Genomic DNA, 27,110 nt, shown 5'->3' with positions numbered 1-27,110 from the left:
GATAGTCTTCTTTCAGCAGCAGTCTTCTTCCTAATGCTAGAAATTCCAGGAATTCGAGCATAGGCGAGGTTCCCGATTATCGTGTAACATATCGGGGATTTTCGTCTCGCTCACTTTGGACCGTGGTCTCGCCTAAGTGTTTGGAGATCGTAAGAAACTCTAACACTCTGAATGCGCTAGAAATTCCGTAGAATTCTAAGCAGTCTGCGAAACCCCCCCCCCACCGAATTCGTCAAACGATATCGGCTGGTGGTCCTCTCGATTCCCGTAGAAATCGAGAATGGGGCAGGATCCCTCCTCAAACGACCGGGGCTTACGTCAGGTAGGACCCGAAGGTCCCCCCTGGTAGCGCAGTCGCCAACGTGGGATCCTACAGAGAAATCTCTGTAGGATCCTTCCCTTTCCCCTTTCCCTCGTAGCCGTAAGGAGAGAGGGAATGGGGGAGGAATTGGATACTCGCTCGCCTTCCCAGTGGAACTAGCAGTTGGAGAAGAGTAGGAGCAGCCATCGCCTTGCGGTGATGGCCTCTCAGAGTCTGGGAAAACGTATCGTCAGGAGAAAACGTTTTCCCGAGGAGGGTTTACGAACTCTCACTGTAGGTAAGGGTCTGCCGCCACTGTGAACGTCGTCTGGGTGGGGCTGATCGACACCTGACAGAGAGAGCCGATACCGTCCTCCGACTCATTCCAGTCCTCGTCGAGGTCGAAACCTCTCAGGAGGACCGAAGGAGTATAAATACGGTGTCCGAAGACACGTAGAAACGCCGCTGTCGCAGTAGAGGAGGTGGAAGTAGCTTGATCGACCGGGCCAGAACTGAGAGAGCCTTCTTGGTCCGGAGACGAGAGACTCTGGTTTCAAGACAGAATCGGCAAGCTCCGATCGCGGCATACCCACCGTCGGTTTGGGTTCCCTCTCGGGCCCCAAAACGACTCGAGCAGAGACATGGGCTCTGCTGGTGGGGGGAGCGGCGATCCTTCCCCCCGGTCGTTGTGCTGACGAATCAGTGCAATAACCTGGGTAAAGTTACTCTGAATCTCGGAAGTTACAGCGTCTTGAGGAGTAGGACCGTCCAGTCCCTCCAACAAGAGCAGCAGCTCCCAGGACCCTCCTCCTTCAGAAGAAGGACCAGCAACAGATCCCTGACGGTTGCCTCCAATCACTTGCGCGTACGTCCTGGTTGGTCCTAAGACCAACCTGGCACGTGCGGCGTCGTGACGGGATCGTGAGCGGCGCATCTCTCACGATCACTCCTATATACCTCGCGCTTCCTGGCGTATGCCGAGGAAGTTGAAGGTATCGAAGAGACAGAACTGACGCTACCCCCTCTCCCCCTGACGGTCGCCTCCAATCACTTGCGCGTACGTCCTGGTTGGTCCTAAGACCATACGTTGGCACGTGCGGCGTCGTGACGGGGATCGTGAGCGGCGCACCTCTCACGATCACTCCTGACCTACCTCGCTCTTCCCGGTGTAGCCCGAGGAAGTTGAAGGTAGTGGAGAGACAGACCTGACGCTCCCCCCCCCGCTCGCTGGCAGGACCAGCGTACGTGGGGGGCTGCAGCCGATCACCAACCCGCGTGGGGATCGATCTGCAGGCCTGGCCGTGCCGCTCACCTGTGGCGAGCGGCTCGACTGAGCACGTCGGACCCCGCCCCGTTCCCGTGCGTCAGACTGAGCTGCTGCTGGTCACCGTATCCGCCCGGACGGTCCCTGTGGGAGCGGCGGTCAGGTGACCTGCAGAGCTCGCTTTCGCCGTGAGAACCGGTGAGCGTCCCTCGCGGCACGTCAAACCGCTGGTTACCAGCCGAGGCTGGTACCGTCGGTCGAGGGGACCTGGGGGACCTCTTCCCAGCCTCAACCCGTGGCCGGTCAGAGACCGTCAACGTCCACCCGAGGTACCGGCTGGTCGCTGCGAGAGCGGCCGCTGGCCTGGCGAGAGTCACCTGAGCGGCTCTCGACAGTCTTCTGCTCCGTGCCTCGGTCATGACGCTGAGCGAACTCAGGCGTCTTAACTTTGGCTGCACGGTCACCCGAAGGAGATCGTACACTCGGAACTTCTCGCGGACGAGAAATCCGAGCCGGTACCTGGCTTAGCAGCAGAGCTGCCAAGGCCAGGCGAGGGTGTACCAGCGGTAGCCAGCACACCCTTGGTCCCCGTCTTCTTCTTCTTCTCAGAAGGGAGACGGGCCCCGTTCCCGAAGGAACAGGAGGACCAGCAGAAGAACCCCCCCGTCACACCGGAATGTGACGAGCCCTTTCGAAGTTCCCGAAGGAGTCTTCTTAGGGGGAATAACAAAAACCCGGTTACCAGCTGGTCGCTGCGCGAGCGGCCGCTGGCCTGGCGAGAGTCACCTGAGCGGTTCTCGCCAGCCTTCTGCTCCGTGCCGTGGTCTTGGCGCCGAGCGAACTCTGGCGCCGAAACTTTGGCTGCACGGTCTCCCGAGGGAGAGCGTACACTCGGGATCTCCCGCGCGAACGAGAGACGAGCCGGAACCTGTCGTAGCGGCATCGCCGCTAGCACCAGGCGAGGAAGTACCAGAGCTAACCGATACTCCTCTGGAAAAATATATGAGAAATATAGTAACTCAGAATGTGAACTAATAGCTGTAGAATTTGAATCTGAAAAATTGATGAACATAGTAATATATAGACCTCCTAATACAAAGAGGTTGAAACTTAATAATTGAAAAATTGGATGATATATGTAGAAATCACAAGGACTGGACTATTCTCCTATCTGGTGACTTCAACTTTCCTTTCGTAGAATGGAAAGAACGAATAGGAGATTGTGGTTGTACTTATACATATAAAAAAGAGAGTAATAGTAGTGCAGAAGATAAGAGGCAATTTGAAAAGCTATTAGATATGCTACTAGAATACAACATTCAACAAATAAATCACCTGCCAACAAAGAAAGGAAAATACTTTAGACCTTAGTATTTGTGAACGAGATGAATTATGTTAAAGAAATAATAGTTTATAATGCGGAGTATTTCAGACCATAATGTCATAGAATTAACAGTTCATTCCAAAGCAAGTGAAAATAGAGATAAGCAAGAAATGAAAAAGTGGAAGGATATGGAAAATACAACTTCTACAGTAAAAATATAAAATGGTCAGAAATTAATGAAGAATTAAACAAAGATTGGGATAACATTTTCGTAAGTGATGACATAAGGGGTAAATACGGAGATATTATATAAAATATTGGAGATAATAGTGGAAAAATATATACCGAGAAGAAAAGTAAACATCATTCATGCATACCAAGAGACAGAAGGATCTTGTTCCAGAAAATCAGAAAGTGGAAAAAAAGGTCTTGCAAAAGAAAAAAATGCATGGAAAGTTATAGAACTAAAAAGTAAGATAGAAAATGCAGAACAAAAGATATACAATCAAAAGAAAAATGAAAAACGGGACTTGGAAGAAAAAAACCCTATTAAATATCAAGCAAAAACCCCAAACTATTATACTCATATGCGAAGAAGATGAATAAAAGAAGAATAGAAATAGGCCCCTCTGAGAATTGAAGGGAGATTAACGAATGAAAAAAAGGAAATTTGCAACATACTGGCAGAACGATATAAGAGAGAATTCACCCCTAGAATAGATAATGAAGATAATGATATAGAAGTAAGGGATTGAAAATAGTGAATATTTAGCTGACATAGATATTAATGAAGCTGATATTGTGCAGGCTATTAATGAAATTAAAAATGGAGCTGCTGCAGGGCCTGATGGAATTCCTGCTATTTTGTTAAAGAAAGTAGTTCATTCTATCGCAAAGCCACTTGCAATATTATTAAGACAAAGTGTAGATACAGGCAAGATATATGATGAGCACAAATTAGCATATATTACCCCTACTTTCAAAAGTGGATCAAGACTAGAGGCAAGTAATTATAGGCCTGTGAGTCTAACATCACATATTATGAAAGTGTATGAAAGGGTAATGAAGAAAAAATATTATGAAAACATTTAATAAAAAATAATTTGTTTAATAAAGGACAACATGGTTTCGTACCCGGAAAAAGTACACAAACCCAACTGTTAGTCCACCGTGAAAACATATTCAAAAATATGAAAAGCGGAAATGAAACGATGTGGTTTATTTAGACTTTGCAAAAGCTTTTGATAAAGTAGACCATAATATATTGGCGAAGAAAATTAGAAAACACAATATCGTGGATAAAGTAGGAAGATGGTTAAAAGAATTTTTACACAACAGAAAACAGATAGTTATTGCAAACGACGAGAAATCGGATGAAGCCAGGTAATATCCGGTGTGCCGCAAGGTACGGTGTTAGCTGCAATACTGTTTGTTATTATGATTGAAGACATAGACAATAATGTTAAGGATTCGGTAGTGAGTAGTTTCGCAGATGACACAAGAATAAGTAGAGAAATTACTTGTGATGAAAGATAGGAACGCTCTACAAAGAGACCTTAACAAAGTATATGATTGGGCAGAGGTAAATAGGATGGTATTTAACTCTGATAAATTTGAATCAATAAATTTATGGAGACAGAGAAAGAAAGCTATATGCATATAAGGGACCTAATAATGAGACCATCACAAATAAGGAAGCAGTTAAAGACCTTGGTGTGATGATGAATAGGAACATGTTATGCAATGATCAAATAGCAACTCTGTTGGCAAAATGTAAAGCAAAAATGGGAATGTTGTTACGGCACTTCAACAAAACAAGAAAAGCTGAACACATGATTATGCTTTATAAAACATATGTTCGTAGTCCACTTGAATATTGCAATATGATATGGTACCCACACTATCAAAAGGATATTGCACAAATAGAGAGTGTACAAAGGTCCTTTACAGCTAGAATAGAAGAAGTTAAGGACCTAGACTACTGGGAAAGACTACAATTCTTAAAATTATATAGTCTAGAAAGGAGGAAGAGAACGCTACATGATAATTCAGGCATGGAAACAGATAGAAGGAATAGCAGAAAATATCATGGAACTAAAAATATCAGAAAGAGCAAGCAGAGGTAGATTAATAGTGCCCAAAACTATACCAGGAAAAAATAAGGAAAGCACACAGGACATTAATCAACTACGCACCAGCATCGAATAAATGCAGCGTCTATTCAATGCGTTGCCAGCTCATCTGAGGAATATATCAGGAGTGAGCGTAGATGTGTTTAAGAATAAGCTCGACAAATATCTAAACTGCATCCCAGACCATCCAAGATTGGAAGATGCAAAATATACCGGAAGATGTACTTAGCAACTCTCTGGTAGACATTAGAGGTGCCTCACACTGAGGGACCTGGGGCAACCCGAACAAGATGTAAGGTCTGTAAGGTGTAAGGTCTATCTCTTCCTTACGGAAGGGGAGACGGGCCCCGCTCCCGAAGGAGCAGGAGGACCAGCAGAAGGACCCCCCGTCCCACCGAGGTGGGACGGGCCCTTAGAAGTTCCCGAAGGAGACTTCTTAGGGGGGGAGGCAGCCTTCTTCTTCTTCGGCTTATGGGCCTTAGAAGTCGAAGGGGAAGAGGCAGCAACAGACGAAGACGAAGATGACACCTTCCTCTTCTTCGTCAGCTCACGCAGGACAGTCGTCAGGTCCTCCATCCAGGCCGGAGTCGGGCCTATTGCCGAAGCAACACGGCCCGACTGCACCTGTCCGGAAGGACCTGGGACTGGGGACGACACACCATGGGCAGGACCAGCATGGACAGGCGCAGGAAACCAGGAGCGACAGGAACAGCAACCAGCTCAGGAGCGGCAGGAACAGCGGCAGCGGTAAACACAGAAGGGACAGCCAAGCCAGTAGCGGGAACCACATCAGCGACAGGTACGGCAGGCCCAGCCATCACCTCGTAGAATCATCGGCAGCCAGCGTGGTAACTGGCGGCCGGTCCAGGGGCGAGCTGCTGGAACAGCGGAAGTCTGGGGCAGGCAACACGAAGAAAACACAGGCGGCGGCGGCATACCCCTCCTCGGTACGGCGGCGCACCGGCCCTAGAAGCGGCAGACGGCGTCACCGACACAGCATGGGGAGTGTAGACCAGCGGGGGGAAGCAGCATAAGCGGCCGTGAAGGTTGTAGTGGAGACCACTCCAAGGTCACCGCCCCAGACCTCGCTAGACTCTGCAGCAGATCGTGGATGCTAGGCACGCCCTGCAGCCGCAGTGGTCCACCTGTCCAAGGTCGTCTCCCACGGCTGTAGCACAGACAGATTAGTAAAAGGGGTTCCCTCACGCACGGGGGGGGAGACATGCCCCACCCCGAACGGAAGGAAGACCCCAAAAAAGAAAATACGAGGAAGCTGAGCGGGGGGCAGGAAAGAAGACGAAGAATCGGATACCAAGGGAGTCGCGGGAGAGCTTTCCGACGACTTCCTGGCAGACCTTCGCTTCCCCTACCCCCGCACAGCAGTGAAAAGTAATATGAAAATGAAACAGAATACTGCACTTGCGATTCACTTCATAGAACTTAAAGAGGGAAAAATCAATTCCCGGTAAGAGCGGAAACTTGATCCATAATAATATGATGCTATCATAAATATATATGAAAATGAACAATACTGCACTTGCTATTTTCACTTTCACAGCAATAAATCGTAAGGATTAATTCCCGGGTAAGAGCGGAAATTGATCCAAAATTAAATTTGATGCAATTAATAAATGAAAATGAAAAGAAAACTGCATTGCGAATCCACTTTCATTGCATTCTATTCATACAAAATAAGAGGCTTCTTGCCGAGCGCAATCAAGCTCTCGGCAACGAACGCACAGGGCAAAAATATAATGAAAAAGAGTACTTACATCTTTCAATTACACACTTTCGCCCAAAATACATGACTCGGCGCGAGTGCGCCCGCCCTCGGCACCGAGACATAATTCAAGGGTTCAATTCATGAAAAGAGCGGAAATCGCCGTCTCTACGGCGATAGCTCCATGTTGATTCATAATTAAGTAATGAAAATGAAACAGTGTACTTACAGTTTTCATTTTCAAGTCAAACCAAACCATTAGTAGAAAACACAATATAAACAAAGCATACGACGATGAAGCGGGCAGAGAGCGATGACGAAAACACCCGTCCCGACACCCGCGGCCGAAAGCAAAAAGTGATTCTTCACCTCTCGGCGCGCGGGCGCGCGCACGATCGGACAAGCAGTTAACTACCATTCTCCCCTTGTTCGAAGCTTACGACCGTCCCAGCTGCCGCTAGTTACCTTCCTATTGTTAAAGGACCGAGGGTTTGTATTACGTATCGGAACAAATACTCCTCTTCTTAACCCCTTCTTTACCGGGTGGGTGAGCAGAATGTTAACATTGTGTTTGCTGCCGAACTGAATCTCTCGGTAGTGACTCCAGTTTGGAGGGGTGCCGATCGTAAAAATATTTGCCAAAAATACACTAATCAAGACAGGCTAATGAAATTATCAGGTATTATTAGCACTATAATAGTGCTTATTCTCTGTTAGTTTTATCATCCTACAGGGAAAATAAATGATTTTATGAAAAAAAAAATGTGAAACTCAGTGTCCCTTCGTACAAGGGACACTGGGTTGAGGTCGGTGAGAAAACTACAGTTCTTGAATAGAAATTCGGTCTTACAGAATGTTGGTATATCGCACCTGGAACATGCACATAAAGTATTATCAAAATAGAACAGTAAATAAGCACGTAATAACAAAAAAAAAAGAGCAAAAACTAAAGCGAAAGCCCCCGCCAATAAATATAGAAATCGCAAATTTATAGTATATCTTTCAAAAAATTGGTCGATGTCATTTTCTACTTTTTTCTAAGATTAGTTTCATCACAGAAAACAACTTTAGGGGTATCAGGGGTATCTAAACTAATTTTTCAAGTTTCTTGTCCTCAGAAAAAATCGCTTTTTCGCTTTTTCTCTGGTTTGGTTTTTTATATATAAAGTTACTATAAGGCTTTATTTTTACCTTCATTTATCTGGTGTTCATATCTTTTATTTGTAAAATGTAATAAGTGAATAAATAAATAAATACAGTAAATGATGATGCAACTGGTTTTATACTTGGGTAGAAGTTATTACATGTTTACGCTTGTCTGGTTTTGTGATTTTTTGTTGAGACGCAGTTCATCTGTCACCTACACACTACTATAAGCAGTAATAATATTTTTTGGGTTCATCATACGTCTGCATCGTGTCATACTGTTTTATTTTGCTCCAAACTCTTCAAACCGAAATTACAGAATGATTGGAAGTCCCTATCTGAAAAGAGGAGTTTTGGTGGTACTATGCGTACCACCTTTATGCACCCGGTGCGGTGTAGTAGACTTGAATGGTGGTACCCACCTACCTCCAAACAAACTTTCGGTAATGAAGAGGTTAAGGAGTACCGCTCCAAAAAGAGAGGAGATTTCTCCCGATCCGTCTTGTACTGCCTTATCAATACAAGAAAGAATACTCAGAATGACTTTGGGGTCTAGACCTTCCGAGTCATGAGCCTTCTTAGACATCACCCCAAGGGACCAGTCTAGGAAATTAAACACTTCCAAAATATGGAAGAGGCCCTTGAGGAGATGATCCGTCTCAGAAATCGCCCAAGACACACGAGCTCCATTCAAAGCGTGTCTCCGTGATGAATCAACCAAGGTTGAAAAGTCCGCTTCGGCTGCCGCTGGGAGAGAAAGGCCCATGTTCTCCCCAGTTCGGTACCAGAAACCTCTCTTGCCAGAAAGTATGGCTGGAGGCATACAGAAGGTGGTTCTGCCCAGATCCTTCTTTGACAACATCCATTTGTCTAGAGACTGTAGCGCTCTCTTCATAGAGATCGTAGGTCTCATCTTCAAGACCGACGAAGACTTTGGTACAACCGCACTCGAAAACAGTGATCAAGGCGAAGGAGGAGCCGCAGGAGTCAAAGAATCTCCGTACTCCTGCAAAAGAAGGTCCGTCAGAACTCTATAGTTAGAGACTCCTTCTCTACCGTTACCCTCTTCTTCCGAATCTCCTTCCACACCGTGCGGAGAATCGGCCTGAAAAACGAGAGGATCTTCATCAAGTTCTCTCTCTACTGGTGACAAAACTCCTACTAGGAGAGGGATTCATAGAGTGAACAGAATCTCTCTCAAGTCTAAAAGAAGTCTCGCGTCTGCTTGACTTCTCACGCCTGGAAAGCTCCTCGCGCTTGGCTGGCGCCTCGCGCTTGTCTGGCGCCTCGCGCTTGTCTGGCGCCTCGCGCTTGGCTGGCGCTTCTCGCTTGGCTGGAGCTTGTTGCCTGGCTGGCATCTCGCGCCTGGCTGACGCCTCGCGCTTGTCTGGCGCCTCACGCAAAGCTGACTCCTCGCGCCTGGCTGGTGTCTCGCGCTTGGCTGAATCCTCACGCCTGGCTGGCGCCTCGCGCTTGGCTGATTCCTCGCGCCTAACTGGCGCCTCGCGCCTGAGCGTATCCTTATCCAGAGCAACTCGCTCGGATAGCTCCTGACACTTGCAAGAATCTTCGCGCCTGGAAGACATCCCACGCTTGTAAGGCTCTTCATGTCTGGAGGACGCTTCACGTCTGGCAGGTGAAAGAAGACGAGACTTCTTAATAGGAAGTCTAGCGTCCTTCTTGCGAGGGGGATCCCTCGAAAGAACTCCAACCAAAGAGGCTAACTGCTCTTGTACTGCAAGCAATATCCTCTTGGAAGCCACACCAGCGTCCTCTTCAATAGAAGAAGCAGGAGCACTCGAAGGAGTGCGATCCTCAAATACCGTTCGAGGAGGCGTCGAAACCAGCTTAGCCTTCTTGATAGAAGAAGGGGCTTCCTCCGAGAAGCGCTCCGGGCTCGAGTCAAACGCGCGCTCTTTCCAGTGCCTTTTCAGTGGCCTAGAAAGATCCGAGTCCTTCCACCCTCGTTTAGGTGAAGGAGAACCGGACGACGAGAAACAATCTCGTAGGACGCTTCTATTAAAGCGGTCCTGAGCAGACTGTAGCGAAACAGAACCTGCTGAAGGGACGCCTGACCGTTGGGGATTCCCCACAACCTCCGTACGACTTTCGACTTTCCTTCTCCTCTGGGTATGTGAGTTTGGAAGAGGTCTAGGCCTGGGAGCATCGCAGGGATGGTCAGACGCCCCCTCCACAACACTGGGAACACTCACTTCACTAAGTAATTCACTATCACTTCCCTTACCTTGCATGGCCGCCATCTTTGTCTTCATTTTACGAAGAGTAGCCTTCAGATTGGCGATTTCCGAAGCCGAATCCAAATGCAAAGCCTGTGAGGGTTCAGATACATAGGGAGAATCAAATTCATTAATAATAGGAGAGTTAGACTCAGAAAAAGGCTCAATAGGCCTTGTACTCACACTCTTTTGTGCAGCCCGTCTAATTCTATCCGTCTCTAACTTCTTCAAGTAAGAAGTTAGAGTCTTCCATTCATTAGCATTCAACTTTTCACACTCAATACAGGTGTTAGCTAAAGAACAGTCAAACCCCCTACATTTACGACATACAGTGTGAGGATCAACCGAAGCCTTCGGTATCCTCACCTTGCAGCCTACATTCACACAAACTCTCACACTAACACTTGAATCAGACATTCTATCAGAAAAATCAAAAGCAAGTCCAAATCCAGTCCACAGTAGCGAATGCCAAAACAACGATCCAGTACGTCACCAAGAAATCCAATAGATGATCAAAAAAGTCTTGAAAGCGAATTCCAGTCAGGAGGTAGTAACAACAATGTTGATACCACCGGCGACAAAGAAAATATGATAGAAAACGGGAATGGTTCCTAGTCCTGCCGCCCAGGGCAGGCAGGTAGATCACCTGACCTACCGGTAGCGAGTGGCGCGAAATTTGAATTTCTGTCAGGGACGACGGAGTCTTAGCTAAGTATATATCTGACAGATAAGTTCATTGTATGAAAATATTCAATAAACATTAGGAAAGTCCTTGGGGCCAAACTTAAACTGTTAAAAAGTTATATGGGAGCATTTAATTATTTTTTTTTCAAACACTCTTTCACTGGATGTCTTACTTGAATTTTATGATTTTTTCTTACGTCAGCAAGCCAATTACGATATTTCTAGGTATTAAGGACACGACAGCATAATTCTCCTAAGTGATTTACCCCACCCAAAACCCCACTTTCCAATTAGCCTAAGTCCCCTTTACTGTAGGATACAGTTTAAAGGCAAATTCTAGATTAACTACAGCCGACCCCTAAAAACTATAACAAATTGTTAAAGAGCAACCACAATACTATAGGAAACTGCAATTTCTGAAGAAATACCCGCCGTGTCTTGATTACTTAGATTAACCCCAATTACATTCAGAGCATCATGTGTTGACACCGTGGCTGTTACGGAGGACTGAGGAAAAAGACTGAATCGTTAGTGGCAAAGATTTGCCTGCTAAGAGTCCGACTGCACAAATGTAGGTAACTAGTGGCAGGCTTAACAGGAAAAAACCTCGCAGTTGCACTAGGCTATGAAACAATTGTTAGAAGAGGGTGGAAAGAAAGGTAGACCTAGGGTACCTATCCACGGCGGCCCAGACTATGGCAGTTGCGGTTTTTCTATGCAGTTTTACCTACTGAACAAGAATTTTAAGAAATATTCATTTGTACGACTGTAATTAACCCCCAGGGGCCAGTACTGAACACGGCGAAATACATTGGACGCCCCATTCCCTGGTAGATGTCGTATCCGCGGTTACGTTACTTGCAGGGTAATTCTAAAGAATAGTTCTGCACGAATTGCAAGGAACGTAACCGTGGATACGACATTTGACTAGGGATTGGGGCGTCCAATGTATTTCGCCGTTTTTAGTACTGGCCCTTGGGGATTAATTACAGTCGTCCGAATAAATATTACTTTAAATTTTTTTTCAGTAAGTAAAATAACAAAGGAAAACGTCAATTGCCATAGTCTAGGCCACCGCGGATTGCTTCTGTAGAAATACCAAAAGACTGAAGGACAGAGAGATGAAAGGGGCTACAGCTAAGGGCTGAAAGGACACTGCAAAGAACCTTAAGCAATGCTTACAGTGCACTCACGGCTCTAGGCCCCTTACGGACAGCATAGGCTACCTAGCTAGCCTATAACCAGTCAAGATGCCTAGCCTACTCCCTGGTGTACCAGTGTGGTATCTACTGGTGTCAGTAGCCAATAACCCCAAAACCAACCAGCTTACACAAACGTACCACTTAGTAGTACTGGGTACGTACTACCTACCTAGTAGGTATGGTGCCCTACCTAAGCCTGCTAGGACAGGCCTTCGTAGTATGGAGTGCTGGTACCCTACTAGCCTAGGTAGTATATACCCAGTAGCTAGTAGTACCTACCTATCGTCAATCACAAAGTGAAGCTGTCAGTAAACCGGCACCTGTAATTGGTTGGAGTTTCTATTAGTTCAGTAAACACAGTACAAAATAAATATGTTTCCCAATTAACTTCGGACGGCACTTCCCTAGAAAATGACTACTACCTACCTACTTGGCTACTACTAAAAGAACCTGGGCAGAGGCCGAATGGTATACCTGAATTAAATCGATGTGAAGATGTGTCGATTCCTTTAACAAGACTCAGCTGCCAGCATAACTCTTAAAGTTCAGTTTGCCGACGTCCTATTGAGGTTCGTTTAAATTCAGCATAACGATTAACGTACATGACAGACACAAGTCGCTCCAGACCACGATGGGTTAAAATGACAATTTCAATGATAACGGCGCATTCGTTTTGACAACTGTCAGTGTATTTATTAACGTCAGCGCAAAAGTTGGCGTATAGCGCAAACACAAAATACTTTTTGATCTTGAAACTGCTTAAATACACGAAATAACAAATAGATTCATTTGGAAGTAATCTTGATATAAATTTTCAATCATCTGGAACTTTACGGAGGAAAAATGAACTCAAAATTTTCTGCAAATATATGAAAACAAAAACTGCTAGATTGCGCACCCTCCCAACATCTCACGTCGATTCATGTTTACTGTGGCGTTACTGCTTAGTTTTTGAGTGGTTTAAAGTGTTATTGGAGCAAGCGCAGCAATATTACAGTAATAACGGCTCTAAGTCAACACTACAATAACGCCAAGTCGCCAACAGTTATTTTCAGTTATTCTTAATATTAAATGATTTTGTACATTTTATATCATTCATAATGTTTCTTTTTGTAATAAATATGTTGAAATACTGACTTGCATTTACATTTTCCTTATTGATGCTTAATTTATATGTCATGACAATTTATATGATGATATGATTGGGTGAAATGAAATTGAAAAATGAAAAAGCATGGCCATAAAGAATAATAACATGAAGAAATATAACAGGAAATCTAACATGAAATATGATATATGAAATAAATAGAACTCTGAAAATAACTTGCACTTAAAAATGAAAAATGAACATGAAATAAATATGGCCATCAAATGATATAATAACATACAAGGTAAAGAACAATAATATAACATTGAGAACATGATCAAATGAACATGAACACATACAAATATGATAATGAAACAATAATTAACATTGACTGGACATAATTATTAACAGGGGAACAATGAAAAATCAGTAACAGACTAAAGACATATTGACCTTAGTTGATAATCTACGTATGATATTTGCAGTTGAAAATGTTATGGTATAAACCAAGTCCAATTTCATTTTCTTACATTCTATGCTTTTCATGTTCATTTTCTTACATTCTATGCTTTTCATGTTCATTTTCTTACATTCTATGCTTTTCATGTTCATTTTCTTACTTTCTATGCTTTACATGTGCATCATTTGCTTCTCATTTGTCTCATTATTATGAATTATGTTATTATTACTCCGCAACAACACCACAACCCACCCGCAACACACCGCTACACGGAGTAACAAAGCTGCAAGAGCGCGTGGCCTGGCATAGCAACAACGACCATAACACCGCGCCAACTCTGCGCCGACTCTGTAACACTCCGCTAGGCACCGCAGGAACACGCCGTGAGGTGTCCGTAACCCACCACCTGGGTCCAACCCACGCTGCCAAATAACGGTCATTTTTTCTCTCAACCACGTCAATTTTGTAACGGTTTCTTGCTGTCCCACCCCGTAACAGCCCGCAACACGAAAGTGCGTAAGTGTAAACCTACCTTTAGGCTAAGGCCCCATCGAATCCGTCGCGGCGCGTCGCGTGCGTCCAACACGGCTACGCGCTTTGTGCGTTTCGATCAACTGTCATAGTTCAAACACGAGTGGCCCCACATAGCGCATGAGCGTGCGTGGCGTCAGGTGCGTTACCGGACTGGACGTGCAAGGAACAAAACATTTTCTGGGTTCAGCCCGTGTCGCTACGTGAAATGTCCCTTTAGCACACATTTCTAAGGTAAATTAATGCTAACATACCAGAGAAAAAGCTAAAATGGAAATGCCAGAATATTCTGGCTTGCTCACCTTATATATAAAGGTGTCAGTATGGTTTCTGGGGCGAGTGAAACCACAACTTAGGGTCTCTTGCCATTTAGATTCATCCTTCTTCAAAAACCCTCAACCAGAGAGGGGCCGATCCAAGGCCCACTCCCCGCTACAACTACTACTAGCACCTCTGATGGTACCACTAGTGCCTCTAACGGCTTCCTTTTCGTTAGCACCATCCAGACCGCACGTGTTTTTTCTTGCTCTGTGTTTTGTGCTCGTTTTTGGATTATCTTTGCATCATGGAACGTCAAGCTATTGCTGCATCCAAGTTAAGTACTGCTAGAAGTGTTTCATGTCAATTTAGCCGGGCAAGGGCCTGTTTAACCTTTTATTTCGGTTATGAAAGACGGCGTCCCGGACGGCTTTGTTTCCGAGCCGCCCTGCGCGGCTCGCTCCCATGTGTTTCATTGTTTCGTGCTACTTTCGGTCTCCTATACCGCTTGTGCTCGAATGTTTTAGCAGCGAGTACAATGTTTATTACCTATGGTTTTGCATTATTGAGCGTTGTCATTACAGAATTATTTATGGCCATTTATATGAGATTTATTCGGAGGCTTCAGGGACAAGAGTTAGATATTCATGCGAGGCTTCAGAAAAGTTAGTTTTAGAGAGTTTATTCGATGTTTTTCAGGAAGAGTTAGAGATTTATTCGAGGTTTCAGGAAGAGTTAGAGATTTATTCGAGGTTTCATGAAGAGTTAGAGATTTATTCGAGGCTTCAGTAAGAGTTAAAGATTTATTCGAGGTTTCAGGAAGAGTTAGAGATTTATTCGAGGTTTCAGGTAGAGTTAGAGATTTATTCAAGGCTTCAGGAAGAGTTACATATTCATTCGAGGCTTCAGGTAGAGTTAGATATTCATTCGAGGCTCCAGGAAGAGTTAGATATTCATTCTAGGCTCCAGGAAGAGTTAGAGATTTATTTGAGGTTTCAGGAAGAGTTAGAGATTTATTCGAGGCTTCAGGAAGAGTTGGAGATTTATTCGAGGCTCCAGGATGAGTTAGATATTCAATCGAGGATTCAGGAAGAGTTAGATATTCATTCGAGGCTCCAGTAAGACTTAGATATTCATTCGAGGCTTCAGGATGAGTTAGATATTCATTCGAGGCTTCAGGATAAGTTAGATATTCACTCGAGGCTTCAGGAAGAGTTAGATATTCTTTCGAGGCTTCAGGAAGAGTTAGATATTCATTCAAGGCTTCAGGAAGAGTTAGAAATTCATTCGAGGCTTCAGGAAGAGTTAGATATTTATTTAAGGCTTCAGGAAGAGGTTAGAGATTTATTTGAGGCTTCAGAAGAGTGAGATATTCATTCAAGGCTTCAGGAAGAGTAGATTATTTATTCGAGGCTTCAGGAAGAGTTAAAGATTTCCATTCAAGGCTTCAGGGGAGACCCCAAGAGTTAGAGATTTATTCGAGGCTTCAGGAAGAGTTAGAGATTTATTCCAGGCTTCAGGAAGAGTTAGATATTCATTCGAGGCTTCAGGAAAAGTTAGATATTCATTCGAGGCTCCAGGAAGAGTTAGAGATTTATTCGAGGCTTCAGGAAGAATTAGAGATTTATTCGAGGCTTCAGGAAGAGTTAGATATTCATTCGAGGCTTCAGGAAGAGTTGAAGATTTATTCGAGGCTTCAGGAAGAGTTAGATATTTATTCGAGGCTTCAGGAAGAGTTAGGAGATTTTATTCGAGCTTTAGGAAGAGTTAGATTTTTCGAGGCTTCAGGAAAGAGTTTTTGATATTCATTTCGAGGGCTTCAGGAAGAGTTGATATTCATTCGAGGCTTCAGGAAGAGTTAGAGATTTATCCGAGGCCTCCAGGAAGAGTAGATATTTATTTTAGGCTTCAAGGAGAGTTAGAGATTGTCAGACTTCAGGAAGAGTTAGAGGACTTATTCGAGGCTTCAGGAAGAGTTTGATATTCAATCGAGGCTTCAGGAAGAGTTTGATATTCATTCGAGCTTCAGAAGAGTTAGAGATTTATTCGAGGCCTTTCCAGGAAGAGTTAGAGATTTATTCGAGCTTCAGGAAGAGTTAGATATTTATTCGAGACTTCAGGAAGAGTTAGAGATTTATTTGAGGCTTCAGAAGAGTAGGATTTTTCGAAAGGCTTCAGGAAGAGTTTGACAATCATTCGAGGATCCAGGGAAGAGTTAGATTATTCATTCGAGGCTTCAGGAAGAGTTAGAGATTTATCCAGGCTTCAGAAAGAGTTTAGAGATTCGAGGCTACAAGAAGAGTTAGATTATTTCATTCGAGGCTTCAGATGATTAGATATTCATTCGAAGGCTTCAGGATGAGTTAAATATCATTCGAGGCTTCAGGAAGATTTAGATATTCATTCGAGGCTCAGGAAAAAGTTAGATTATTCTTGCTTCCAAAGCGATAGATTTATTTCTTCGAAGGCTTCAGGAAGAGTTAGATATTCATTCGAGGCTTCAGGAAAGGTTTAGAGATTTATTCCAGAAGGTCAGGAAGAATTAGAGTTATTCGAGGCTCAAGGAAGAGTTTTAGAGATTATTCGAGGCTTCATGAGAGTTAGATATCATTCGAGGCTTCAGAAAGAGTTTAGATATTCAATTTGAGGCGGTCAGGAAGAGTTTAGAGATTTATTCGAGGTTTTCAGGAAGATTTTAGAGATTTATTCGAGGCTTCAGGAGAGTTAGATTTATTCGAGGTTTGAGGGCAAGAGTTAGAGTTTATTTCGAGGTTTCAGAAGAATAGAGATTTATTCGGGCTTTTTGGAAGGAGTTAGAGGATTTTTCAGTTTCAGGAAGATTAGAGATTTATTTGAGGCTCGAAGAGTTAAAAATTATTCGAGGCTTCAGGAAGAGTTTAGAGATTTATTCGAGGCATCAGGAAAGTTAGATATTAATTTAGGCTTCAAAAGAGTTAGTATTCTTCGAGGCTACAGGAAGAGTAGATATTCATTCGAGGCTCAGGAGAGTTAGATATTTATTCGAGGGCTTCAGGAGAGTTAGAGATTTATTCGAGGCTTTAGGAAGTTAGAGTATTCATTTCGAGACTTCAGGAAGAGTTAGAGATTATTCGGGGCTCAGAAGATTAGATATTCATTCGAGGCTTCAGGAAGAGTTTTAGATATTCATTCGAGGGCTTCAGGAAGAGTTAGTGATTTATTCGGGGCGGTCCAGGAAAGAGAATTAGAGATTTATTCGAGGCTACAGGACGAGTTAGATATTCATTCAAGGCAAGGAAGAGTTAGAGATTTATTCGAGGATACAGGAAGAGTTAGATATTATTCGAGGCTTCAAAAAGGAAGAGTTAGATATTCATTAGAGGTTTCAGGAAGAGTTAGATATTCATTCAAGCTACAAAAGATTTAGATTTCCACTCGAGGCTCCAGGAAAGAGATATTCATTCGAAGGCTTCAGGAAGAGTTGAAGATTTTTCGAGGCTCCAGAAGAGTTAGATATCTTTCAAGACTCCAGGAAAGAGTTAGATATCATTGGAGGGCTCAGGTAAGAGTTAGATATTATTCGAGGCTCAATAAGAGTTAGATTATTCATTTCGGCTTCGGAAGAGTTAGATATTCTTCGAGCTCCAGGAAGTAGTATTCTTCGAGGCTTCAGGAAGAGTTAAGGTATTCATTCGAGGCTTCAGAAGAGTTTAGATATTCATTCAAAGTTTTCAGGAAGATTTGATATTCATTCGGGCTTAGGAATAGTTAGATATTCATTTAAAGGCTTCAGGAAGAGTTAGAGATTTATTCGGGCTTCAGGAAAAGTTAGATATTACAAGGCTTTCAGGATGAGTTAGATATTCATTCGAGGCTTCAGGAAGAGTTAGATATTTATTCGAGGCTTCAGGAAAGAGTTTATATATTCATTTTTCGAGGGCTCCAGAAAGAGTTAGATTTCATTCGAGGCTTCAGGAAGGAGTTAGATTTATTCAAGGCTCCGGAAGGAGGTAGATATTCATTCGAGGCTCCAGGAAGAGTTAGATATTCTTAAAGGCTTCAGGAAGAGTTAGATTATCATTCGAGGCTCAGGAAGAGTTTAGAGATTCATTCCAGCTTCAGGAAGAGTTAGTATTCATTCGAGGCTCCAGAGAGTTAATATTCATTGCGCTAGGAAGAGTTAAATCATTCATTCGAAGGGTCTCCGGATGAGTTAGATATTCATTTGAATGGCTCCAGGAAGTGTGGTTAGAATATTCATTTGAGGCTTCAGGAAGAGTATTAGAATATTATTTCGGAGGCTTTCAGGAAGAGTTTAAATATTCATTTGAAGGCTCCAGGAAGAGTTAGATCATTCATTCGAAGCCTCAGGAAGAGTTAGATATTTCTTCCGAGGCTTCAAGTAAGAGTTTAAGATATTTTCATTCGAGGCTCCGAGGCAAGAAGTTAGACAAATTCATTCAAGGCTTCAGGAGGAAAGTTAGAACATTCAATTCAAGGCTTCCCGAGGAAGATTTAGATAAGCATTCGAGGTCTTCAGGAAGAGTTTAGATATTTAATTCGAGGTCTTCATGAAGAGTTAGATAGTTCATTCAAGGCTCCAGGAAGAGTTAATATTCTTCGAGGGCTTCAGGAAGAGTTAGATATTTAATTTATTCGAGGTCTTCAGGAAAGTTAGTTAGATTCATTTGAAGGCTTCATGGTAAGAGTTAGAGATTTAATTCCGAGGCTTTTCAGGAAGAGTTATGATAGTTCAATTTTCGAGGCTTTCAGGAAGAGTTAGAGATTTTATTTCGAGGCTTTCATTGGAAGGAGTTATGATAGTTCATCCCATTCCCCGACCCGGAGGTTTCAGGAAAAAAGAGTTAGAGATTTATTTGAGGCTTCGGAGAGGTTATATTTCATTCGGGCTTCCAAAAAGAGTTTAGAGATTTTATTCGAAGTTTCGGTAAAGTTAGGAAGATTTATTCAAGGTTTCCAGAAGAGTTTATTAGATTTATTTGAGGTTTCAGGAAGAGTGTTAGAGATTTTATTTCGAGGTCTTTCAAGGAAGAGTTAGATATTCATTCGAGGCTTCCAGGAAGAGTTTAGATATTCATTCGAGGCTTATTCAGGAACAGTTTTAGATATTCATTTTGAGGGCTCCAGGAAGAGTTAGATTATTCATTCGAGGGCTTCAGGGAAGAGTTAGATATTCATTCTCAAGCTTCAGGAAGAGCTAGATATTCATTTGAGGCTCCAGGAAATAGTTTAGATATTCATTCAAGGAAGGCCTTCAGAAAAAGAGTTTGGAGGATTTTATTCGAGGTTTCAGGAAGAGTTAGAGATTTATTCGAGGTTTTCAGGAAGAGTTTAGATATTCATTACATTCGAGGGCTTCAAACGGTGGAAGAGTTTGAGGATTTATTTGAAGGCTCCAGTAAAGAGTTAGAAGATATATTTCGAAGGTTTCAGGGAGAGTTAGATGATTTTATTCGAGGCTTCAGGGATGTGTGAAAGATTTATTCGAAGGCTTTCAGGTAAGAGTTAAATATTTCATTCCTGGACGTCTTCAGGAAGAGTGAGAAGATTTATTCGACAAGTTTTAACGGGAAGAGTTGAGATTTCCATTCGAGGCTTCCAGGAAGAGTTAGAGATTTATCCGAGGCGTTCATGAACAGGTATATATTCATTCGAAAGGCTTCGAAAAGAAAGTTAGTTAGAGATTTATTCGAGGTTTCAGGAAGAGTTAGAGATTTAGTTCGAGGTTTCAGGAAGAGGTTAAGAGATTTATTCGACGGGCTCCAGGAAAGTTAGTTAATATTTCATTTTGAGGCGCTTTAGGAAGAGTTAGAAATATTCATTTTGAGGCTTCAGGAAGGGAGTTAGATATTCACTCGAGGCTTTCCATGAACAGTGTTAGATATTCATTCAAGGCTTCAGGAAGTGTTTAGATATTCATTTGATGGCTTCAGGAAGAGTTAGAGATTCAGTTTATTCGAGGCTCCAGAGGAAGAAGTTAGATATTTCCCATTCGAGGGCATCATGGAAGACTTTTAGAGATTTTAGTTCGAGGCGGGCGCAGGAAGAGTTGAAGATAATTCCATTTGAGGGCTGTTCGGAAGAGTTAGATATTCATTCAAGGCTTCCAGGATGAGTTAGGATTTCTTATTCGAGGCGTTCAAGAAAGAGTTAGAGATTTTATTTGAGGATTCAGGAAGAGTTAGATTATTCCATTCAAGGCTTCAAAAAGAGTTCAGGATTTATTTTGAGGTTTTTCAATGAAGAGTTTAGAGATTTATTCGAGCTTCCAGGAAGAGTCTAGGAGCTTTTATTCGAGGGCTTCAGGAAGGAGTTGGAGATCTATTCGATGTTTCAGGAAGAAAGTTTCGAGGAATTTAATTCCGAGGTTTCAGGAAGGAAGGTTCACGATTTATTTTGAGGCGTTCATGGAAAGAGTTAGATATTCATTCGGGGCTTCAGGTAAAGTAAGATATTTCGTTCGAGGCCTCCAGGAAGAGTTTAGATATTCCATTCGAAGCTTGCATGGAAGAGTTAGATATTCAGTTCTGAGGCTTCAGGAAGAGTTAGAGATTTTTATTTCGGGGCTTCCAGGAATAAGTACAAATTTATTCCGAGGCTCCTAGGAAGAGTTAGATAGTTCATTCAAGTTCTTCAGGAAGAGTTAGGGATTTATTCCGAGGGATACAGGATGGAGTTAGATATTTATTCGAGGCTCCTTCACGGAAGAGTTAGAATAGTTCCCATTTGAGGAGGTTTTCAGGAATGAGTTAGATATTCTTCATTCGAGGCTACAGGAAGAGTTAGATATTCATGTTTCCAGGCTTCAGGAAGAAGTTAAGTATTTCATTCGAGGCGCCAGGAAGAGTTAGGATATTCATTCAACGACTCCCAGGAAGAGTTAGATATTCCATTCGACGGCTTCAGGAAGATAGTTAGATATTTCATTCGAGGCTCCAAGAAAGAGTTAGATATTCATTCGAGGCTTTGCAGGAAGAGTTTAGATATTTATTCGAGGCTCCAGGAAGAAGGTTTAGAAATTATTCATTCGAGGGCTTCAGGAAGAGTTAAAATATTCTTCGAAGGCTTCAGGAATAGAGTTAGATATTCATCTTCCATGGCTTCAGGAAGAGTTAGATATTCATTCGCGGGCTCCAGGAAGAGTTTAGATATTCATTTCAACGACTCCAGGAACGAGTTAGATATTTCATTCGAGGCTTTCAGGAACGGAGTTAGGAATATGTTCGATTCGAGGCTCCAGGAAGAGTTAGATATTTCATTCGAGGCTTTCAGGAAGAGTGTTAGATATTTATTCGAGGCTCCCAGGAAGGCGAGATAATTTCATTCGATAGGCTTCAGGAAGAGTTAGATATTCATTTCGAAGGCTTCAGGAAGAAAGTTAGATATTCCATTTCCAGGCTTCAAGAAGAGTTAGATATTCATTCGAGCTGCCCAAGGAAGAGTTAGATATTCATTCAAGACTCCAGGAACGAGTTAAGAATATTCATTCGAGGCTTTCAGGAAGAGTAGATTAATACATTCCGAGGTTCCGATGGAAGAGTTAGATATTCATTCGAGGCTTCCAGGAAGAAGTTTAGATATTTATTCGAGGCTTCCAGGAAGAGTTAGATATTCATTCGAGGCTTCAGAAAGAGTTAGATATTCATTCGAGGCTTTCTTGGAAGAGTTAGAATATTCATTCCAAGGCTTCAGGAAGGAAAGTTAGATATTCATCTTCGAGGCTCTAGGAAGAGTTAGATATTCATTTCAAGGCTTCAGGAAGAAGTTACAGATTTATTCGAGGCTTCATGGAAGAGTTAGATATCCATTCGAAGGCTCCAGAAATGAGTTTTTGATATTCATTCCAAGGCTTCGGAAGGAAAGGTAAATAGTTCATTCGAAGGCTTTCAGGAAGAGTTAGATAATTTCATTTGAGGCTTCAGTATGAGTTAGATAAGTTCATTCGTCGCTTCAGGAAGAGTTTAGATATTAATTCCAAGGCTCCAGGGAAGAGTTTAGATATTCCATGTTCGAGGCTTCAGGAAGAGTTAGATATTCAATTTTGAGGCTTTCATGAAGAGTTTAGTTTATTTATTTTGAAGCTCCCAGGATGAGTCAGATATTCAATTTGAGGCTCCAGGAAGAGTTAGATATTCATTCGAGGCTTCAGGAAGAGTTAGATATTAATTCGAGGCTTCAGGAAGAGTTAGATATTCATTCGAGGGTCCAGGAAGAGTTAGATATTCATTCGAAGCCTCAGGAAGAGTTAGATATTCATCAGAGGCTTCAAGAAGAGTTAGATATTCATTCGAGGCTCCAGGAAGAGTTAGATATTCATTCGAGGCTTCAGGAAGAGTTAGACATTCATTCGTGGCTCTAGGAAGAGTTAGATATTCATTCTAGTCTTCAGGAAGAGTTAGATATTCATTTGAGGTTTCAGGAAGAGTAAGATATTCATTCAGGGCTCCAGGATGAGTTAGATATTCATTCGAGGCTTCAGGAAGAGTTAGATATTATTTCGAGGCTTCAGGAAGAGTTAGATATTCATTCGAGGCTTCAGGAAGAGTTGGAGATTTTTTTTCGAGGTTTCAGGAAGAGTTAGATATTCATTCGAGGCTTCAGGAAGAGTTAGAGATTTATTCGAGGCTTCAGGAGGAGTTAGATATTCATTCGAGGCTTCAAAAAGAGTTAGAGATTTATTCGAGGTTTCAGGAAGAGTTAGAGATTTATTCGAGGTTTCAGGAAGAGTTAGAGATTTATTTGAGGTTTCAGGAAGAGTTAGAGATTTATTCGAGGCTTCAGGAAGAGTTAGATATTCATTCGAGGCTCCGGGAGAGAGTAGATATTTATTCGAGGCTTCAGGAAGAGTTAGATATTCATTCGAGGCTCCAGGAAGAGTTAGATATTCATTCGAGGCTTCAGGAAGAGTTAGATATTCATTCGAGGCTTCAGGAAGAGTTAGATATTCATTCGAGGCTTCAGGAAGAGTTAGAGATTTATTCGAGGTTTCAGGAAGAGTTAGAGATTTATTCGAGGTTTCAGGAAGAGTTAGATATTCATTCGAGGCTTCAGGAAGAGTTAGAGATTTATTTGAGGCTCCAGGAAGAGTTAGAGATATATTCGAGGTTTCAGGGAGAGTTAGAGATTTATTCGAGGCTTCAGGATGTGTGAAAGATTTATTCGAGGCTTCAGTAAGAGTTATATATTCATTCGAGGCTTCAGGAAGAGTGAGAGATTTATTCGAGGTTTAAGGAAGAGTTAGATATTCATTCGAGGCTTCAGGAAGAGTTAGAGATTTATCCGAGGCTTCATGAAGAGGTAGATATTCATTCGAGGCTTCAGGAAGAGTTAGAGATTTATTCGAGGTTTCAGGAAGAGTTAGAGATTTATTCGAGGTTTCAGGAAGAGTTAGAGATTTATTCGAGGCTCCAGGAAGAGTTAGATATTTATTTGAGGCTTCAGGAAGAGTTAGATATTTATTTGAGGCTTCAGGAAGAGTTAGATATTCATTCGAGGCTCCAGGAAGAGTTAGATATTCATTCAAGGCTTCAGGAAGATGTAGATATTCATTCGAGGCTTCAGGATGAGTTAGATATTCATTCGAGGCTTCAGGATGAGTTAGATATTCATTCGAGGCTTCAGGAAGATTTAGATATTCATTTGGGGCTCCAGGAAGAGTTAGATATTCATTCGAGGCTTCACGAAGAGATAGATATTCATTCAAGGCTTCAGGAAGAGTTAGATATTTATTCGGGGCTTCAGGAAGAGTTAGAGATTTATTCCAGGTGTCAGGAAGAGTTAGAGATTTATTCGAGGCTCCAGGAAGAGTTAGAGATTTATTCGAGGCTTCACGAAGAGTTAGATATTCATTTGAGGCTTCAGGAAGAGTTAGATATTCAATTGAAGCTTCAGGAAGAGTTAGAGATTTATTCGAGGTTTCAGGAAGAGTTAGAGATTTGTTCGAGGCTTCTTGAAGAGTCAGAGATTTATTCGAGGTTTCAGGATGAGTTAGAGATTTATTCGAGGTTTCAGGAAGAGTTAGAGATTTATTCGAGGCTTCAGGAAGAGTTAGAGATTTCTTCAAGTCATCAGGAAGAGTTAGATATTCATTTGAGGCTTCAGAATGAGTTAGATATTCATTTGAGGTTTCAGGAAGAGTTAGATATTCATTCGAGGCTCCAGGAAGAGTTAGGTATTTATTCGAGGCTCCAGGAAGAGTTAGAGATTTATTCGAGGCTCCAGGAAGAGTTAGATATTCATTCGTGGCTTCAAGAAGAGTTAGAGATTTATTCTGGGCTCCAGGAAGAGTTAGATATTTATTCGAGGCTCCAGGAAGAGTTAGACATTTATTCGAGGCTCCAGGAAGAGTTAGATATTTATTCGAGGCTTCAAGAAGAGTTAGAGATTTATTCGGGGCTCCAGGAAGAGTTAGATATTTATTCGAGGCTTCAGGAAGAGTTAGATATTCATTCGAGGCTTCAGGAAGAGTTAGAGATTTATTCGGGGCTCCAGGAAGAGTTAGAGATTTATTCGAGGCTCCAGGAAGAGTTAGATATTCATTCAAGGCTTCAGGAAGAGTGAGATATTTATTCGAGGATACATTAAAAGTTAGATATTCATTCGAGGCTTCAGGAAGAGTTAGAGATTTATTCGGGGCTCCAGGAAGAGTTAGATATTTATTCGAAGCTTCAGGAAGAGTTAGAGATTTATTCGAGGCTTCAGGAAGAGTTAGAGATTTATTCGAGGCTTCAGGAAGAGTTAGAGATTTATTCGAGGCATCAGGAAGAGTTAGATATTCATTTGAGGCTTCAGAAAGAGTTAGATATTCATTCGAGGCTTCAGGAAGAGTTAGATATTCATTCGAGGCTCCAGGAAGAGTTAGATATTCATTCGAGGCTTCAGGAAGAGTTAGAGATTTATTCGAGGCTCCAGGAAGAGTTAGATATTCATTCAAGGCTTCAGGAAGTGTTAGAGATTTATTCGGGGCTCCAGGAAGAGTTAGATATTTATTCGAGGCTTCAGGAAGAGTTAGATATTCATTCGAGGCTTCAGGAAGAGTTAGAGATTTATTCGGGGCTCCAGGAAGAGTTAGAGATTTATTCGAGGCTCCAGGAAGAGTTAGATATTCATTCAAGGCTTCAGGAAGAGTTAGATATTTATTCGAGGATACAGGAGTAGTTAGATATTTATTCGAGGCTTCAGGAAGAGTTAGACATTGATTCGAGGTTTCAGGAAGAGTTAGATATTCATTCGAGGCTTCAGGAAGAGTTAGATATTCATTCGAGGCTCCAGGAAGAGTTAGATATTCATTCGAGGCTTCAGGAAGAGTTAGATATTCATTCGAGTCTCCAGGAAGAGTTAGATATTCATTCAAGACTCCAGGAAGAGTTAGATATTCATTCGAGGCTTCAGGAAGAGTTAGATATTCATTCAAGGCTCCAGAAAGAGTTAAATATTCATTCGAGGCTTCAGGAAGAGTTAGATATTCATTCGAGGCTCCTGGAAGAGTTAGATATTCATTCAAGGCTTCAGGAAGAGTTAGATATTCATTCGAGGCTTCAGGAAGAGTTAGATATTCATTCAAGGCTTCAGGAAGAGTTAGATATTCATTTGAGGCTCTAGGAAGAGTTAGATATTCATTTGAGGCTTCAGGAAGAGTTAGAGATTTATTCGAGGCTTCAGGAAGAGTTAGATATTCAATCGAGGCTTCATGATGAGTTAGATATTAATTCGAGGCTTCAGGAAGAGTTAGATATTTATTCGAGGCTTCAGGAAGAGTTAGAGATTTATTCGAGGCTCCAGGAAGAGTTAGATATTCATTCGAGGCTTCAGGAAGAGTTAAAGATTTATTCAAGGCTCCAGGAAGAGGTAGATATTCATTCGAGGCTCCAGGAAGAGGTAGATATTCATTCGAGGCTTCAGGAAGAGTTAGATATTAATTCGAGGCTTTAGGAAAAGTTAGAGATTTATTCGAGGCTCCAGGATGAGTTAGATATTCATTCGAGGCTTCAGGAAGAGTTAGATATTCATTCGAGGCTTCAGGAAGAGTTAGATATTCATTCAAGGCTTCAGGAAGAGTTAGATATTCATTCGAGGCTCCAGAATGAGTTAGAGATTCATTCGAGGCTCCAGGAAGAGTTAGATATTCATTCAAGGCTTCAGGAAGAGTTAGATATTCATTTGAGGCTTCAGGATGAGTTAGATATTCATTCGAGGCTACAGGAAGAGTTAGATATTCAATCAAGGCTCCAGGAAGAGTTAGATATTCATTCGAGGCTTCAGGAAGAGTTAGATATTCATTCAAGGGTTCATGAAGAGTTAGATATTTATTTGAAGCTCCAAGATGAGTTAGATAATTCATCGAGGCTTCAGGAAGAGTTAGATATTCATTCGAGGCTCCAGGATGAGTTAGATATTCATTTGAGGCTTCAGGAAGAGTTAGATATTCATTATAGGCTTCAGGAAGAGTTAGATATTCATTCGAGGCTTCAGGAAGAGTTTGATTTTTATTCGAGGATCCAGGAAGAGTTAGATATTCATTCTAAGCTTCAGGAAGAGTCAGATACTCATTTGAGGCTTCAAGAAGAGTTAGATATTCATTTGAGGCTTCAGGAAGAGTTAGATATTCATTCGAGGCTCCAGGATGAGTTAGATATTCATTTGAGGCTCCAGGAAGAGTTAGATATTCATTCGAGGCTTCAGGAAGAGTTAGATATTAATTCGAGGCTTCAGGAAGAGTTAGATATTCATTCGAGGCTCCAGGAAGAGTTAGGTATTTATTCGAA

The 27,110-nt window shown here is 42.3% G+C and overlaps 1 protein-coding gene across 1 annotated transcript in view; it reads right to left on the bottom strand.

The window, feature by feature from the left end:
- LOC135195075 (uncharacterized) overlaps nucleotides 1-12,880 on the bottom strand; it is a 32,903-nt gene extending 20,023 nt beyond the window's left edge. Inside the window, exon 1 of the mRNA XM_064221447.1 lies at nucleotides 12,485-12,880. The gene's annotated coding sequence lies outside the window, so the exon portion shown is untranslated. The remainder of the gene's footprint in view (nucleotides 1-12,484) is intronic.
- Between the last annotated feature and the right edge of the window lie 14,230 nt (nucleotides 12,881-27,110).

Source organism: Macrobrachium nipponense, chromosome 15 (assembly GCF_015104395.2).
Source record: "Macrobrachium nipponense isolate FS-2020 chromosome 15, ASM1510439v2, whole genome shotgun sequence".
NCBI classification, from domain to species: domain Eukaryota; kingdom Metazoa; phylum Arthropoda; class Malacostraca; order Decapoda; family Palaemonidae; genus Macrobrachium; species Macrobrachium nipponense.
This window is presented reverse-complemented; position numbering and strand designations above follow the sequence as displayed.